General features: G+C 36.2%; 1 long non-coding RNA gene and 1 pseudogene across 1 annotated transcript in view; both read left to right on the forward strand.

Moving 5' to 3' along the window:
- Positions 1-18,775, forward strand: part of LOC140525971 (uncharacterized) — a 70,119-nt gene that overhangs the window by 27,188 nt on the left and 24,156 nt on the right. The window contains exon 3 of the long non-coding RNA XR_011974176.1: positions 2,102-2,159. This is a non-coding gene — a long non-coding RNA (uncharacterized lncRNA). The remainder of the gene's footprint in view (positions 1-2,101; positions 2,160-18,775) is intronic.
- On the forward strand, positions 17,853-18,618 carry LOC140525965 (non-selective voltage-gated ion channel VDAC3 pseudogene; annotated as a pseudogene).

Here is an 18,775-nt window from a genome sequence, read left to right on the forward strand (position 1 = left end):
TGAAGTTCAGGGTGCTGACTTTTTCCCCTGAACTAAGTGAATGATATGTGTGTTTGATTAAAGTAACATTGTTTACCTCTTTTAAGGTTGCTTTCCTTAGAAAAGCAGATCTAAGAACCCCTGTAGCAAGCCCTCCTGGGTATACCGGAGTCCTTGCTGTTACAACATCTCAGTGATGCAGATGTACCCTCCAAGGAAGCAGATTTTAACTCATCCATACCTGCCTTTCCTTTGTGACCCTTGTCCATAGCCTTGTCAAACAGTGAGCACTTATCCCAGAAGCTGGGGTCCTTGGGTTTATTGAATTGTAGATTGCTATAGTCATTGACTACTGTGTCTTGAGTACCTAGCCTATTCCACTTGTCTACCCTTTTGTTTCTTAGCCAATAACAAGCGGCTTTCATAATTACTGCTTTATAATACAATTTGAGATTTGGTAGAGTTAGGCCACCTTCCCGGCATTTCTTTTCATGAGTTTCCTTGCTATTCTGGACCTTTTGTTCTTCCAGGTGGATGTTGATATTATTTTTTTCCAGTTCTAGAAAACAATTACCAGATAGTTTGATTGGTATGGCACTAAATAAGTAAATTTATTTAGGTAGAATTGTCATTTTTATTATATTGGTTTGGCCTACCCATGAGCAGCAGATGTTTTTCCATTTAAATAGATCTGACTTTATTTGTGTGAAAAGTGTCTTTTAATTGTGTTCATATAGTCTCTGGATTTATTTTGGCAGGTAGACTCCCAAATATTTTGTACTGTCAACCCTAATTTAAATGAGATTTTTCTTTCTATCTCTTGCTGTTGGGCTTTGTTAGTAATATATAGAAACGCAGAAGATTTGTTTGGGTTTATTTTGTAACCTGCAACTTTGCCAAAGTTGTTTATTATTTCAAGGAGTTTTTTACTTGAATCTCTGGGATTCTCTAAGTATATCATCATATCATCTGCAAAGAGTGATAACTTAGTTTCTTCTTTGTTAATCCTAATTCCTTCAATTTCTTTATCTTCTCTAACTGCTACAGCTAACATTTCTAATACCATATTGAATAATAGTAGTGATAATGGACATCCTTGTTTCACCCCTGAACTCACTGGAAATGCATCTAGCTTATCTCCATTGCATATAAAGCTTGCTGAAGGTTTTAGGTAGATGCTGCTTATTATTCTATAGAAAGTTCCCTTTATTCTTATGCTCTCCAGTGTTTTTAGGAGGAAAGGCTATTGTATTTGTCAAAAGCTTTTTCTGCATCTATTGAGATAATCATGTGGTTTCTGTTAGGTTTGTTGCTGATAGGATCAATAATGCTAATAGTTTTCCTAATATTGAACCTGCCCTGCACTCCTGGTGTCAATCCTATCTGATCATAATGTATTATTGTCATGATAAGTTGCTGTATTCTTTTTGCTAAAATCTTATTTAAAATTTTTGCATCTATATTCTTTAGAGAAGTTGGTGTATAATTTTCTTTCTCTGTTTTGTCTCTCCCTGGTTTAGGTATCAAAATGATATTTGTATCATAAAAAGAATTTGAGAGGACTCCTTCCCCAATTTTGCCAAATAGTTTATATAGTATTAAATTAACTGTTCTTTAAATGTTTGATAGAATTCACTTGTAAATCCACCTGGTCCTGGAGATTTTTTCCTAGGGAATTCATTGATGACTTATTCAATTTCTTTTTCTGAGATGGGGTTGCTTAAGCATTCAACTTCCTGTTCTGTCAGTCTGGGCAATTTATATTTTTTAAAATAATCATCCATCTCATTTAGATTGTAGAATTAATTATTGTTTAAATTTCCTCCTCATTTGAAGTGAGTTCACCCCTTTCATTCTTGATATTGGTAATTTGGTTTCTTTCTTTTTCTCAATCAAATTGACCAAAGGTTTATCAATTTTATTTGTTTTCTCATAAAACAAATTCTTAGTTTTATTTATTAGTTCAATAGTTTTCTTAATTTTAATTTTATCAATCTCTCCTTTGGTTTTCAATATTTGTAATTTGTTGTTTACTTGGGGATTTTCAATTTGTTCTTTTTCAAGCTTTTTCATCTGCATGCCCAATTTACTGATCTCCTTTTTCTCTGCTTTATTCATGTAGGCATTCAATGGTATAAAACTTCCCCAAGAATTGCTTTTGCAGTATCCCAGAAGATTTGGTAGGTTGTCTCATTATTACTATTTTCTCGAATGAAGCTGTTGATTGTTGCCATGATTCTTTAGGATTAGATCATTAAGTTTCCAATTAATTTTTGGTTTATCTTTCAATGGCCTTTTATTACATACAATATTTATTGCATTATGATCAGAGAAGGACGCATTGATAATCGCCGTCTTTCTGCACTGGACTGTGAGGTTTTTTTGCCCTAGCACATGATCAAGTTTTGTATATGTGCCATGTACTGCTGAGAAAAAGGTATATTCCTTTTTATCTCCATTCATTTTTCTCCAGATATCTATTATATCTACCTTGCCCAGAGTTTTATTCACCTCCTTAACTTCTTTCTTGTTTATTTTTGAGGTTAGATTTATTAAGTTCAGAGAGGAGGAAGTTGAGGTCTCCCACTAGTATGGTTTTTCTTTCTATTCCTTCCTGTAACTCCATTAACTTTTCCTCTAAGAATTTGGATGCTATACCACTTGGAGCATATATGTTTAGTAATGATATTGTTTCATTTTCTATGGTGCCTTTTAGTACTATATAGTTTCCTTCCTTACCTCTTTTGATTAGATCTATTTCTGCTTTTGCTTTGGCTAAGATAAGATTGCTACTCCCTGGTTTTCTTACATCAGCTGAAGCACAATATATTCTGCTCCAACCTTTTACCTTTACCCTGTGTGTACCGCCCCCCTCCACTGCAAATGTGTTTCTTGTAAACAACATATTGTTGGATTATAGCTTTTAATCTATTCTTCTATCCATCTCCAATTCATGGGAGAATTCATCTCATTTACATTCACAGTCATGATTACAGTCTTTGTCTTTCCCTCCATCCTCTTTCTCACTGTTTGTGCTTTTAGTTCTCCCTTCTCCCTTCCCCTCTATAACAGTTTTAATTTTTGACCACCACCTCCTGCAGTCTTTCCTTCCTTCTTTCAGCCTCTCTCCCTTTTACTACCTTTTACTCTTACTACTTCTTCTCTCCCTTTTAGCCTCCTCTCCACTTTCTCTCCCCTTCCTCTCCCACTGCCTCTAGAGCTAGTGAGATTTATATATTTAAGTTCCCTCCACGAACCAAATTAAATGAGAGTACCTCTCAGACAATGCTCATCTCCCTCCCCTCTTTCCCTCTACTGTAATATAATTTTGTACTTCTTTCTACGATGTAATTTACCATTTTCTGCTTCCTTCTTTTCACATCTCCTGTTACAATCCCTTTGCAGGTTTAAATCACATTTTTATCATCACGTAATTTACTTTATATCTGTCCCCTCTATCTCTGCTTATCATCTTTTTATATATTTTATAATAGATATACAATTCTCAAGATTAATAAGTATTATCTTCCCTTATAGGAAGATAAACAATTTGCCCAAATTAAGTAACAAATTTTCTTTTCCCCTGTTTACCTTTTTATGTCTCTCTTGAGATCTGCATTTGAAGATCGAATTTTCTAGTGAGTTCTGTCTTTTTTATCAGGAAGGTCCGGAAATTCCTTATTTCATTGAATGTCCATCTCCTTGCCTGAAATGTTATGTTGAACTTTGTTGGGTAATTGATCCTTGGTTGTAGTCACAGCTACTTTGCCTTGAAGAATATCATATTGCAATTTCTTCTATCTTTTAATGTAGGAACTGCAAGGTCCTGTGTGATCCTGATGGTAGCTCCTCGATATTTGAATGGTTGTTTTCTAGCTGCCTGTAATATTTTTTCCTTCACTTGATAGTTCTGGGATTTGGCAATAATATTTCTTGACGTTTTTAGTTTGGGGTCCCTTTCAGTGACAATTTTGCTCTCTCTGGATCTAGCACTTCTGGGCAGTTTTCATGGATGATTTCCTGGAAGATATTGTCCAGACTATTTTTTTTCATCATAGCTTTCTGGTAGGACAATAATTCTTAAATTTTCTCTCCTGGATCTATTTTCCAGATCAGTTGTTTTTCCAATTATATATTTTACATTTTCTTTTATCTTTTCATTCTTTAGATTTAGTTTGACTGATTCTTGAAGTCTCATAGAGTCATTAGCTTCTACTTGTCTAATTCTAATTTTCATCAAATTGTTTTCTTCATTTAACTTTTGCATCTCCTTTTCCATCTGTCCAATTATTCCTTTTAAGGAATTGTTTTTTTCAGTTAGTTTTTGTACTTCCTTTTCCATTTGTCCAATTTTCCCAGTTAGGTTTTGTGCTCCCTTTTCCATTTGTTCAATTTTCCTTTTTAAAGAGCTCTTCTCTTCAGTGAAGTCTTTTTTCATACTTTTAAAATTATTGGCTGTTTTTTCTTCTATTTCCTTTCTCAGCTGTTCCAGAACTGCTCTTTGTGCATGTGAGTAGATCATAGTCCCTTCTGAAGTTTCAGGTGGAAGTACAGTCTCAATACTTACCTCTTTGGCATTCGTGTTTTGGTCCTTGTCCCCATAGAAAGATTCTGTGGTCTTTTCCTTCCTCCTTTGCTTCTTGCTCCTTATGGTGAGGCTTTTTTTTTTTTTTTTTTTTTTGCTGTCAAGTGTGGTTCTTTCAGCTACAAGCTAAAGAAACTGGTACTGAACTGGCTGGTGTGAGAAAGAAAAGGTAAATTCTGTTTGTGTTTCTGGATTAGCCCTGGAGCTAGCTTGTTAATTGTAGGGGAGGGGTGGTCTGGTCACAGGAGGTCTCCTCAGCTCAGCTGCAGCAAAGGCAAACTCAGGGCTTGGCAATCCCAGGCTACTCTAATGTTTTCTCCTTTCCCCTGGAGTGCTAGGGCACCTGGATCCTGGTGTTGGTGGTTGCAGGCTCCACCCCCCTGGGGCCCTGGTCCTCCCCCACAGCAAGAGGAATTTTCCTTAGTGATTTTCTTAGCCTCAGGTGCTATGAGACTATTAGTCCCTTCTACTGATTTTTCTGGGGAAACATTTTATGGTTCTTTCAAGGTCAACAAAGGGAGGAAGAGAGAGCATTTGCTAATCATTCAGCCATTTTGGCTCCCAGAAGTTCAAGTAGGTAACTTACAGACATTTAATCTGTGGACTGAAAGTCTTAGGTGCTGCTGCTGCAGATACCTGGCACTCCTTCCATGGCTCTCACTGGCTGGGCTCTGCTTGACTCTAGCCCTGAGCTGCCATCCAGCTGTGCTGCCGCTTCCTCACACTGCTCTGGGGCTTTTCTACTTGGCCCTGCCATGGCAGGGACACTGTGCTGTGCACTGTATGCTCCTCCACCTCCATGGAACAGATCCTTCCCTTTGACCTTCCAGTCTGTCCTGGCCTGTGAATCTGCCACAGTCTGTCTCCTTTTGGATTCTGTAAGGAAGTAAGAGAACAAGCATTATTAAGTGCCTACTCTCCTATGGGCTGCCTATATTGGGCTAATTTCTCCTTTTATCTGCAATGACACTTCCCAGAGTTATTCATTCATGTAATCACAGCTAATCACAGAACTCTTCCTGATGAGATTTTGCTAGTCACGGACACTCATCCTTGTTTTTAACTTGAACCCTAACCTGGCCTTGCCCACTAAAATAACAGGAGAATATTTCTTATCAGTGGTTTGGGTCAGAGGGCAAACAAGTCACATCGTGTCTGGAAAGTGGCAGGGTTGGGACATCAGTGAGGAAATAGTGGATGCCACCAAGTCAGGCCATAGCAGCTCACTTCCCACGACCAATGGTAACTAGCATTAATTTGCCCTCCAGAAGAACACAACAAAGCAAAGTGACTCAGGCAAGGGAAAACACTGGGATGACAGGCTCTCTGCAGCTGTCAGAAAGCAGAGTTAGCTCCAGAGAGGGGAGAGCGTGGAGGGCCAGATGAAGATGGAAGTGCCCAAGAAATTTAAAAGGCATGGAGTGGGGGAGGGTGGAGGTGAGATGATTCCTTGGGGCAGTGCCCATCTCTTCTTTCTGCTCCTTTCACTCTAGTGCCTACACTAAGCCAACCCTACACATTGGTTGGCTACATAGGACCATTTAGGAAAGGCTTGGGTAGACAAAGTGTGGGTATGACTTAAAGTTTCATTTCAAGTTTCATTTATTTCAATACATTTCAAGTATTGTTGTGTTTCCAGGTTCTATATTCCTCCTCCAGTGCTCCTTCTGTACCCACTTACCTTCATTGCTAAGTGTGGTGAGGCACACTCTGGGTCTGTATGCTCAAGTTTTTGGCCATGTAAAAAACAGGCAGATGTCCTGTGAGCTCCAGCTTTTTGGCCTCACAGGATTGTGGGCATGGCATATGATCTACATGATGAATTTATCCATGTCCATATCCATTTTATCCTCTCTGCCCTTTATCCCCTGCATCCTTTCCTTTTTTGCCCTCTGGTATCCCCAATGTCCCATTGTCTCTACCTCCAGGGACTTGGAGATCATGCAACAGAAGCAGAAAAAAGTCAAGGAGAAAAAAGAAGAGCCCAAGTAACTCTATGGCTCATGCTCATTGCTCTTGCCCATCAACCGTGTGCCTGGAGCCAGTCCTGTCATGCTCTCACCTCCTGCTGTGGCTCTCCCAAGTCCCAGAACTGATAGGATTCCCCTAATCCTCTGTCTGCAATGGGTTGCCTCGGTGCATTCTTGCCCCCAGGCAGGCTTTTTGAACTGCAGGGCATTCCTCACCCAGTGTTTTTTATTCCTATGAGGCTTACCACAAAAGTATGAAAAGTAGCTTTGTAATTAAATATGTATATGTGTGTATATATATATATATATATATATATATATATATATATATATATATATATATATATATATATATATATACATATATATATATCTATATTTGCTTCATGTCTTCTGAGTGGGATTACCCTGGCCTAGTCATTACATTATACATCTAGAAAGAGAAGGTAACTTAGAGGGCATCTACTCCTACTCCTTCATTCATTTTACAGATGAGGAAATTGAGATCCAGAGGTCAAGTGCCAAGGTTTGATAACTTCCCACCCAGTTATTCCTTCCACATTGCTGTGGATTAGGGGAACAGTGCCCTTGTGACTTGGAAAATCCATTGCCCCTCCCTTTGTGCAAGAGAAGTCTGACTTTTTTCTTTTGTGGGATGTGAACAGTACCTTTTTTTTGTAAAATTTGGGTTAAGAATTTAATCATAAGTTATATGTCATCTCCTACACTTCACATAGCATCTGTGGCTTCAACAAAACTCCCCCCAAATTTCCATTTAATTTGTTCTTCTGAACCTCAATATATTGAAACCACAATGGGGAGAGTTGCAATGTGGAAGGGATAACAATACTTTTCCCATGGTATTATACTGCAACAGTAGAATAAATGGTGTTGTGATATAGTTGAGAAGGTGCAGGTCATTTAATTTTTCTGTTCTTTAATTTCTTCACCTGTAAAATTAAGGGGTTGGACTTGATGGTCTCCTATAATTCTGCTACACATAGCTTACATACATCTGATCTGCATGGACCAGAAGAAGGTAAGCCTAGTCACTCTCCCTTTACCCTGATTTGTATAGTCATTATAAGGGCAGAGTGTTCTATCTATGCTTCATTAAGTTGTTTCTTCAAAATACTTTCACTTTATAATTAGCATATTTATACATATCTGTAAACCCTACACTGTAATATGTGTGTATGTGTGTGTGTGTATATATATATCTATCTCTATATATCTATATCTATATATCTATATCTCTCTATATAAATTTCTATTGTCCTCTTCACCTTTGAAAGTCTTTTCTTTTGGTAAAAACTACTCTTCACTAGAGGAAAAGTTTTTTAGATTGAACTCCTTGTGGAAAGCCTAATTCATTAGATTCTTAGAAACCAATGATCTTCCTAAACAATTCTGTCTCATCTACAAAAGTTCCTTCTCCACTCCTATGTCCTTCTGAATATTCCTGGGGAGAAACGCACAAACATGTTATTTGATTTAACTACAGATTTATATCATCTATTCCAATTGGGCCCTTACTGCTATAAGGTGATCCTCTTATTATTCCCTGATAGAAAATCAATCAAATTCTCCATGGTGATTTTTTCAAACCTCCCCTCCCTTCATAATTCATATACCACCTCATCTCTCCTCCCTCTCAGTAAAACACTTCACCTTCTTTATTGAGAAATTTGAGGCCATTCATTGTGTCTCTTTTTATTTCCTACTCTACATATTAAAATCTGTCTTCATTATTCTCATTCTCACTCTCAATCCCCATACCCCATTCTCAAACAAACAAACAAACAAACAAAAAAACCTGAATACTTTCATTGCCAAACTCAACTTGCCTCTTTTTGCTCTTAGTTCTGACATCTCCCATCTTTTCAAGGAGCTTCTTCTCTTGATTACATTTTAGAGAAAATAAAGAAAGATAAAGAAATCTCATCTTTAAAGTCCTCTTGAATAAGTAGATACAAATTCCTTGACAGACTCCAATAAACACTCATTAATTTTATCTATCAAAAAACAAAACTCTTGACTTGATCCTGTCATTCCATCAAGCATTTGCCCAGTATCTCTTCTGTCTTTCTCAGTCAAACTGCTTCAAAGGATTGTATGTATTTGCTGCTTTCATTTTCACATTTCCACTTCAATTCTCAACATCATGTGATCCAACTTCTGACCCTACCACTTGACTAAAATTGCCTTTTTTCCAAGGTGGTTAATAAACTTTAACCTTGTAAATCCTAAGAAGTACTCTTTTCTATTTTTTTTTCAATTACATATAAAGATAGTTCTCAGCACTCATTTTTGTAAGATTTTTAATTCCAAATTTTTCTCCCTCCCTTCCCTCCCCTTTTCCCAAAATAGCAAGCAATCTGATATAGCTTATAAATGTATAACCATGTTAAACATATTTCCACATTACTCATATTGTGAAAAAAGAATCAGAACAAAAGGGAAAAATCATGAGAAAAAAAATTGAAAATAGTTTGCTCTGATCTGCATTCAAATTTCATAGTTCTTTCTCTGGATGTGGTTAGCATTTTCCATCATGAGTATTTTGGAATTGCCTTGGATCATTGTGTTGCTGAAAAGAGCTGAGTAGATCATAGTTAATCATCACACAATGTTGCTGTGTTTCATATCTATCTATAGATAGATGATAGATAGATAGATAGATAGATAGATAGATAGATAGATAGATAGATAGATAGATAGATAGATAGATATAGATAATATAATATCCTGGCTTTACTCATTTCACTCTGTATTAATTAATGTAAATCTTTCCAGGTTTTTCTGAAATCTGCCTGCTTATCATTTCTTATAGCAGAGTAGTATTACATTTTATTCATATACCACAGCTTGTTTAGCCACTCCCCAACTGATGGATACCCCCTCAATTTCCAATTCTTGGTAGTTTCATCCATGTGAGTTTTTTCCCTCTTTTTATGACCTCTTTGGGATATAGACATAGTAATGAGTGATATTATTGAATCAAAGGGTATGCAGTTTTATAGCCCTTTGAACGTAGTTCCACATTGCTCTCCAGAATGGTTGGATCAGTTCACAATTCTACCAACAATGCATTAATGTTCCAATTTCCTCACATATTCTCCAACATTTATGATTTTCCTTTTCTGTCATATTAGTGAATCTGATAGGTGGGAGGTAGCATGTCAGAAATGTTTAAATTTTCATTTCTCTAATCAATAGTGATTTAGAGCATTTTTTTTCTAAATGATTGTAGATAGCTTTAATTTCTTCATCTGAAAAGTGCCTGTCCATTTTCTTTGACCATTTATTAATTAGGGAATGACTTATAGTCTTATACTGTGACTCAGTTCTCTATATATTTTAGAAATGAGACCTTTATCAGACACATTGGCTGTAAAAATTGTTTCCTAGCTTTCTGTTTCCCGTTGAATATTGGTGACATTAGCTTTGTTTGTGCAAAACCCTTTTTAATTTAATGTAATCAGCATTATCAATTTTGCATTTTATAATGTTCACAGTCTCTTGTTTGGTCATAAATTCTTCCCTTCTTCATAGATCTGAGAGGTAAAAATATTTCTTTCTCTCCTAATTTGTTTGTGCTATCACCCTCTATATCTAAATCATGTACCTATTTTGACCTTATGTTGGTGAGAGGTGTAAGATGTTGGTCTATGCTTAGCTTTTGCCATATTTTTTTCCAGTTTTCCCAGTAGATTTTGTCAAATAGTGAGTTCTTATCCCAGAAGCTGGAGTTTTGGGGTTTATCAAATAGTAGATTACTATAAACATTTACTACCATGTCTTGTGTACCTAACCTATTCCACTTAACTACCACTCTACTTCTTAGCCAGTACCAAATAGTTTTGATGATTGCTGTTTTATAACATAGTTTTAGACCTGGTATAGCTAGGCTATTTTCCTTTGCATTTTTTCCCATTACTTCCCTTGATAATCTGGATCTTTTGTTCATCCAGATGAATTTTGTTATTATTTTTCTAGGCCTATAAATAACTGTTGTTAGTTTGATTGGTATGGCACTGAATAAGTAAATTAATTTATGTAGAATTGCTCAGCCTACCCATGAGTAATTGATGCTTTCTAATTGTTTCAATCTTTATTTGTGTGAAAAGCATTTTGTAATTGTGTTCAAATTCAATGAATTTTTTCTCAGTTCTCTGTGTAACTTTTCTCCATGTGAACCATTCATTGCTTCCAAACACTCTCCTATCTTGTCTTCCAGGTGACTGCTCTTTCTTGGTTCTTCTTCTACTTATCTACCATTCTTCCTAAAAATCTTTTATTGAATCATTTCTCTTCTTTCACTCACTGTATGGGCACTCCCTAAGTTTCTGTTTTGATCCCTCTTTTTCCTCTCTTTACACTGTCTATCTTGACATCTCATCAGGCCCCACTTATTAAATTATCTCTATACAAATGATTCCCAAATCAACATATCAATCCCTCTTTCTTTCCCTTGAGCTCTAATCCCACATTACCAACTGACTATTAGATATCTCCATGAGTATCTTCCAAAGAGGTCTAAAATTCAATGTTTAAACACGATTCATTAAATTTTCTTCTCTAAGTTCCTCCCTCCTTCATACTTCTCAATGTCTATTCCCCCCAAACTCATCCCTTCTTCATACTTTCCCTGTTTAGTTGTCTAGTCAGCTCATCACCATCCTTCCAATAACATAGGTTCGCAAAATTTTGACTCTTCCTTCTTCCTAAAGGTTCCCTCCTTCCATTCAGTTGTCATGTTTTCTTGATTCTGCCTCTATAATATGTCTTCTATTTTTTCTTTCCATTTCCCTAGTCATAATTCTAGCTCAGGCACTAATCAGTTCCCTCCTGTACTATTTCAGTAGATCCCAAATTGGTTTTCCTATTTTTAGTTCCTTCTTCAATTAATTTCCCATATAGTTACCAAATTAATAATCCTAAAGCACAGATCTAATCTTGTCACCAAGCACCCTACTCACAAACTCAAAAATCTTCAATGACTTCCTATTGTTTTAAAAACAAAAGTCAAACTCCTCAGTCTGGCATTTCAAGTCCCCTGTGATGGGGCTCACACTCACCTTTTCAGTTTCACTTCATATCACTCCTTTTTATACACAGCATTGCATCATTCTGGTTTACTAACTTGTTCCTCACCTAAAATATTCCATTTCCCAGTCCCTTGCCTTTCCCAGTAGTCTGAACTCCATCCTTATCTCTACTTCATACTTATTTTCATTCAGAACACAGCTTAGGTGATGCCTCTAATAGGAGGTCTTTCTCAGTTCTTACATCCAATAGCATTCTTTTGTTCCTGAAATTGCTTTGTACTATTTGTCACGTATTTTATATGTCCTTAATCATTCACAAGCTACACTTTCCTAGTTGATTTTCAGCTGCTCCAGGGTAGGGCGTGTTTCATTTTTGTCTATTTCTTCCCTGCATTGAATATAGTTGGCATGCAGAAGGTGCATAGGAAATATTGTTGTTATTCAATCATTTCAGTCATATTCAACTCTTCATAATTCTATTTGGAGTTTTCTTGGCAGAGATACTGTAATAGTTTGCCATTTTCCTCTCCAGCTAATCTTACAGATGAGGAAACTGAGGCAAATAAGGTTGTGACTTATCCAGAGTCACACAGCTTGTAAATATCTGAAGTTGGATTTGAACTCAGATATTTCTGACACAGTACTGACAATCTATTCACTGCAACACCTAGCTGAAGAAATATTAATGCAATTGAATTTATTTTCAAAGTAGTTAAGCAGTCTTTGAATTAACACCTTCAATGAAGACGATCCCATCACCTAAATCATTCTAAACTAGTTCTTCTGAATCAAAGTTCAGTGTTCTTTCTACTATACTGTACTTCCTTTTGTGCTTTATTTCTCTCTCTCCTCAACCCACTGGGAATTTTATAGTATCAGAGTGGAATTTTTTTACTGTGATGATGCTATGGCAACATGATGAAAATTCAGTAAAGAAATGAGTGCTGAGATGAATTAATGTGGTTACTGTCCAGAGACTTCCATGAGATAGCATCATGCTGAATAAGAAATGTTACTAATCAGCAGAATGGTTTTCTATTGATTTTAGCTCAATATGATTGCTTCTGTTCTTGTCACATTATGTTAGCAATTAATTTTCACTGGGCATGTCCTATGATGGTCTTCGCTTGAAGAGTGGAGCAAATGTTGCTTCATGTTCTATGTATCTCATAAATCAAATGCACTGCCTAGAATTTTCAAGTAAGGATGACAATTATGTATAAGAAGATTGCATTTTGTGTGAAGTGATTCCAAGTACTTTACCCATTATTCTTTGCCCCTTGTTGTGAGAAGTCTGGACTGTAGTTTATAGATTCAGAGATCAAAACCTACAAGGGACTTCAATGATGTTGTAGTCCAACCCTGTCATTTTACAGATGAGGAAACTGAGACTCAGAAATGTTAGTTACTTGGCTGAGATCCCATAATGAGTAAAACAGCATTTGAATCCAGGTTTACCTGATTCCAAATCTAGCACATTACTATACCATCATCCATCCTTTTGTATTAGTAGAAGTTTTTCAGTAAACCAGAATCTTGTAGTTTGGAATAAGTTAAGGACAATCTATTATAAAATTTGAAAAAAAGAAATATTCTCTAATTTCTTGCCATATGCACATATTTAGGATAAGTAGAGTATCTTGGGGTCCTAGGAGGTACCCATACTCATACTTTCAAGCTAATGTTTATGGACCTTTAAAGGCAAAAAGAGGGTGCAACCAAAACAGTGGAGAAAAGGCAGGGACTTGCCTGAACTCTCAGATTTCCCTCCAACTTCTAATTAATTCTTGAGCAACAGAATCTGAAAAAAGACAGGGTGAAACAATTTTCCAGCTCAGGTCAACTTAGGACTACAGTAAAGATCTGTCTCATTCGTTTGGGTAAAAGGCAATCATAGAGCAGTGGAGGTAGTATCCAGACAAGGGAACTGGAGGTTTCAAGCCAGATCCTACAGCCTTGGTGCAGCAGATGAGCAGCACAAGAGACCAGCTGTAAGGCCTTTAGGCCTCAGTACTATAGACAAGCTTCCAGGCCCAGAGGCCCTGAGGCAGCAGGTAAACCGCAATGCAGTAGGCCCCTGATCCACTTCATGCAAGAAACTTGAGACTGTGCTCCCTGTATCCCAGGAGAAGATCTCATCCTCAAAAGTCATTAAATAAGCTGAAAAATGAGCAAAAACAGTTCAAAAACAACAAAAATAAAAACAAAAAACAAAAAGACCCTGAGCATAGAAAGCTATGATGGCAAAAGGGAAGATGAAAACATAAACTCAGAAGAGGACAACAATGTCAAAATACACTACATGAAAAATCTTAAGGAGAAATATGAATAATTCTCACCTTCAAAAAGAACTCTTGGAAGAGCTCAAACAGCATTTTTAAAAAAATCAAGTAAGAGGGGTAGAAGAAAAATTGGGAAAATGAATGAAAGCTATGCAAGAAAATTATGGAAAAATGGGCCAATCACTTGGTAAAAGAAGTATAAAAAATGGAAAAAAGATGTACAAAAATTCATTAAAGAAAACAATTACTTAAAGAGTAGAATTGGCCCAATGGAAAAGAAGGAACAAGAGCTCACTAAGTAAAATCATTCCTTAAAAATTTGAATTGGGTAAATGGAGGCTAATAACTCCATGAGGTATCAAGAATCAATAAAACAAAATCAAAAGAATAAAAAAAAGAAGAAAATATGAAATATTTCATTGAAGACCAACTGATCTGGAAAATAGATCCAGAAGAGATAATTTAAGAATTATTGGCCTACCTGAAAACCATGATAAAAAAAAAAATGCTTAGATATCATCTTTCAAGAAACTATTAAAGAAAACTGCCATGATATCCTAGAACCAAACTGAAAGAATCCATTTATCACTTCTTGAAAAAATCTCCACATGAAAACTCCCAGGAACTTTGTAGCCAAATTTCAAAACTCTCTGGTCATGGAGAAAATACTGTAAGCAGCCAGAAAGAAACAATTCAAAATATCAAGGAGCCATAGTCAAGATTACATAGGATTTAGAAGCTTCTACTTTGAGGGGTCAGAGGGCTTGGAATGTGATATTCTGGAAGGAAAAGGAGCTTGGATTACAAGCAAAAAATCAAGTGTATATCAAAATCAGGCATAATTCTTCAGGACAAGAGGATGTTCAATAAAATGGAGAATTTTAATGCATTTCTGACAAGAAGACCAGAGCTAAGCAGAAAATTTGATTTTTCAAATACAAGACTCAAGAGAAGTATAAAAAGTTAAAGAGAAAAGAGAAAACATAAGGGATTCAATACAGTCAAACTGTTTTCATCCCTATACAGGAAGATGATTTTGTAACTGGTAAGAACTACTAGGACAGTGAGAAAGAGCATCGACAGACAGGAGGTATGTCTAGAGGTTGACTTTGATGGGATGATATAAAAAAAATTAAGGGTTAAGAAATAAGTTTACACTGAGAGAAGAGGGATGGAAAGGTAGAATGGGTTAAATTATCTCACAGGAAGAGATGTAAAAAAAAAAAAACTTATGGTGGAGAGAAAGAAAAGGAGTGTGAGCATTATTTGAACCTCACTCTGATTGGATTTGTCTCAAAGAGGGAATAACATAACACTCAACTGGGTATAGAAATCTATCCTACCCTACAGGGATGTAGAAGAGGAAGGGGATCAAAAGTGTGGGGAGTGATAGAAGGCAAAGCAGATTGGGGGAGTAAGGAGCAAAATGCTGGTGAAGATGGATGGCATGAAAGGAGAGAAATACAAAGTTAGTAATCATAACAGTGAATGTGAATGGGATAAACTAACTCATAAAATAGAAGCAGATAACAGAGAAGATTAAAAACTAGAATCTGACAATATATAAAAAGCACATTCAAAGCAGACAGAGACATATAGAATAAAGGGAAAAGACTGGAGCAGATTCTATTGTGCTTCAACTGAAATTAAAAAAAAAAAAAAACAGGAGCAGCAATCATGATCTCAGACAAAGCAAAAGCAAAAATAGTTCTAATTAAAAGAGAAAAGAAAGGAAACTACATCTTGCTAAAAGGTACCATAGACAATGAAGTAATAGTAATACTAAACACAAGTGCACCAAGTTAAATGAGTTATAGGAGTGAAGATAGCACAGTTATACTAGTAGGACATCTCAAAGTTCTCCTTTCAGAATTAAATAAATATAACCACAAAATAAGAAAGAATATAAGGAAGAGAACAGAATTTTTAAAAAGTTAGATATGATAAACTGCAGGGAAATTGACACTTGTGAGTGAAAGCAGGAAATGTGTAATTAGTTTTTAGTAAAGAATTGGGTATAATATTTAAATATTGTGTTTCCTTCTGAACTTTAATCTGTATTAAAATGTAAATGCATACATGTGTGTATATGTGTACCTATAAACATAAATAGATATATAAACACATATATAGTAATAAATGCTTATTGAAGGAAAAAAAATTACTAGCAAGGAGATTACAGTAATATATCATCAGGATCATATACCATAACCAGGTGGGATTTATAGCAGGGATGAAGGCTGCTGCAATATTAGAAAAACTATCCGCATAATTGACCAAATCAATAACAAAACCAACAGAAATAATATGATTATCTCAATTGATGTGAAGACAAAAAAAGCCTTTGACAAAATACAACCTTCATGGAGGATAGAGTAGGAGAGAGGGCAATATAATTAGTATTACACAACACAATTATTATGGAAGCCTTTTGCAAAATGACACATATTTAGTCTGTATTGAATTGCTTGCCTTCTCAGTGGGGTTAGGGAGGAAGTGGGGGAGGGAAAGAAGTTGGAATTCAAAGTATTAGCAACGAATGTTGAGAGTTTTCATTGCATATAATCAGGAAATAAGAAATACAGGGAATGGAGTATAAAAATTTATCTTGCCCTACAAGAAAAGAGAGAAGATGGGAATAAGGGAAGGGTGGGGTGTGATAGAAGGGAGGGTACATTGAGGGTAGGAGTAATCAAAATGCAAGGTATTAGGAAGCAGGGGGAGGGGAGTGATGGGAAGAAAAATTGAACATGTTACAAAGTGAGATAAAAACAATTAGTATTAAAACAATTGACTGAATTAATTACTGATAATAAATCAATGACATCTTTAGTTTGGGGAAAAGAATTTTAGTTTAAATTTCCTAGAGGAAGGTAACCTTGGGTAAAATTTGGCATTGATGGAAAAGTTAAGGTTTTAATGGTAAATTTAATTTTATGATTCCTATTTAATCAGGAACTAGAACATGTATAGAAAGGCATGTAAGCCATTTAAGACTTGCATCAAAAGATGTTCCTTAGCCAAAGTGAAATTATAATCATATTTGAAACCTGGTTATTGGAACTTGCCATTTTTAGATTCTATGGGACTATTAAGTGGCCATTCTTCTGAGTCTAACTCCAGGTATGGATAGCAAGAAAGGCAGTCTGAACCTCCAAACCATGATGCCAGTAAGCCTGTGAGATGCTGGTATGAACTGCAAAAGGTGATCTCATGGAAAGGGTGGGAGAGTGGCTGTTCAGTCTGGGCTGAGGTAGGATTCTCCTGATTCATTTTCCCCACTGACACCTGGCAGACTTTAAGCCTGACTGAATGCAAGTGGACAGTCTAATCCTGCCTGGAACTGACATGAAATTGGGGAGATATTGTATTCCTGCAATGTCCCTACTCTTGATGGCAATTTCCTATAGTCAAAAGATTTGTAAGCTTAATACCAGATCTATTAAATTATAGATTATTGGTAAAGGAACATCCGAGGTTAAGTCTAAAATTAAGCTATTAGGCATAGGACTTTAGGCCAACAACAATAAGTTAGGGTCCTTCAATTCTTAATAATACTGTGGAGACAATTAGGTCAAGAGCTTGTGAAGTTAGTAACATAAATATTATTTGTGTCTCACTTGGTTAATATTTAAAAAAAAATTATTTTGTGGCCCATATTGTAAATGCTCTAAAAAGAAGTATCACCTGACCAAAAGTTTGAATTGTTTTATCAGTTATAAACTGCTTTAAAAAATGAAAAAAAAAAATACAACCCTCATTCCTATTAAAGAACACTAGAGAGCATAGGAATAAATGGAGTTTTCTTTAAAATGATAAGCAATATCTACTTTAAAACTATCAGCCAGAGGTGAGGAGGCCACAGGCCTACACATCACACAGGCCAGCCCAAGGCTAGTGGGACAGGTCTGGAGATTGGGGTGGAATATGACAAAGGCCGAAATGGATGGGAGAGGAGGAGAAGAGAAAGCTTTGTAACTAAGAAATGTGTGACACACCAACTTACTGTGACCTAGAAAAGACTACCAAAATTGTCTTCAACAAAGGATATGTGTTTGGTGTGATTAAAATAGATCTTAGAACCAAGTCTTACAGTTGAATGGAATTTTCTGCATCTGGTCATTCATACACTGATACCGATAAAGCTTCAGGTAATTTGGAAACAAGTAAAAGATCTGTGACTATGGACTGACTTTCATTCAAAAATGGAACACAGACAATACTCTGGGAACAAAAATCAGCCTGGAAGACAAATTGACAGAAGGTTTGAATATGTCTTTTAACATCATATTTGTACCAAACACAGGAAAGAAGAGTGGGAAATTAAAGACTTCCAATAAGTGTGATTATTTCAGTCTTAGTGGAAATGTTAACACTGATTTCTCTGCACCACCCATCTATGGCTGGACTGTGTTGGCTTATGAAGAATGGCTTGCTGGCTATCAGATGAGTTTTGACATGGCCAAATCCAAACTGTTAGAATAATTTTGCCCTGGGTTATAAAGCTGTTGACTTTCAGCTACACACACGCATGTGAATGATGGAACTGAAATTGGAGGGTCGATCTACCAAAAGGTTAATGAGAAGACTGAAATGTCAATAAATCTTGCTTAGATGGCTGGCAATAACAACACCCATTTTGGCACTGCTGCTACAAGCTGGATCACAAAACTTCTTTATTTGGGAAAGTGAATAATGCCAGACTTATTGGACTTGGTTATACCCAGACACTCCAAGCAGGTGTAAAATAGACACTTTCAGCTTTAATTGCTGGAAAAAATCTTCAGCGCAAGAGGTTACAAAGTTGGGTTGGGATTTGAATTAGAAGTTTAATATAGTTTTTAAGTAAAGCATCAGGGTCTGTCTCTGGAAATGAAGAGAGATGAACTCACTCTGTTTTGGCCTTAA

This window comes from Notamacropus eugenii, chromosome 1 (genome assembly GCF_028372415.1).
Source record: "Notamacropus eugenii isolate mMacEug1 chromosome 1, mMacEug1.pri_v2, whole genome shotgun sequence".
Classification (NCBI taxonomy): domain Eukaryota; kingdom Metazoa; phylum Chordata; class Mammalia; order Diprotodontia; family Macropodidae; genus Notamacropus; species Notamacropus eugenii.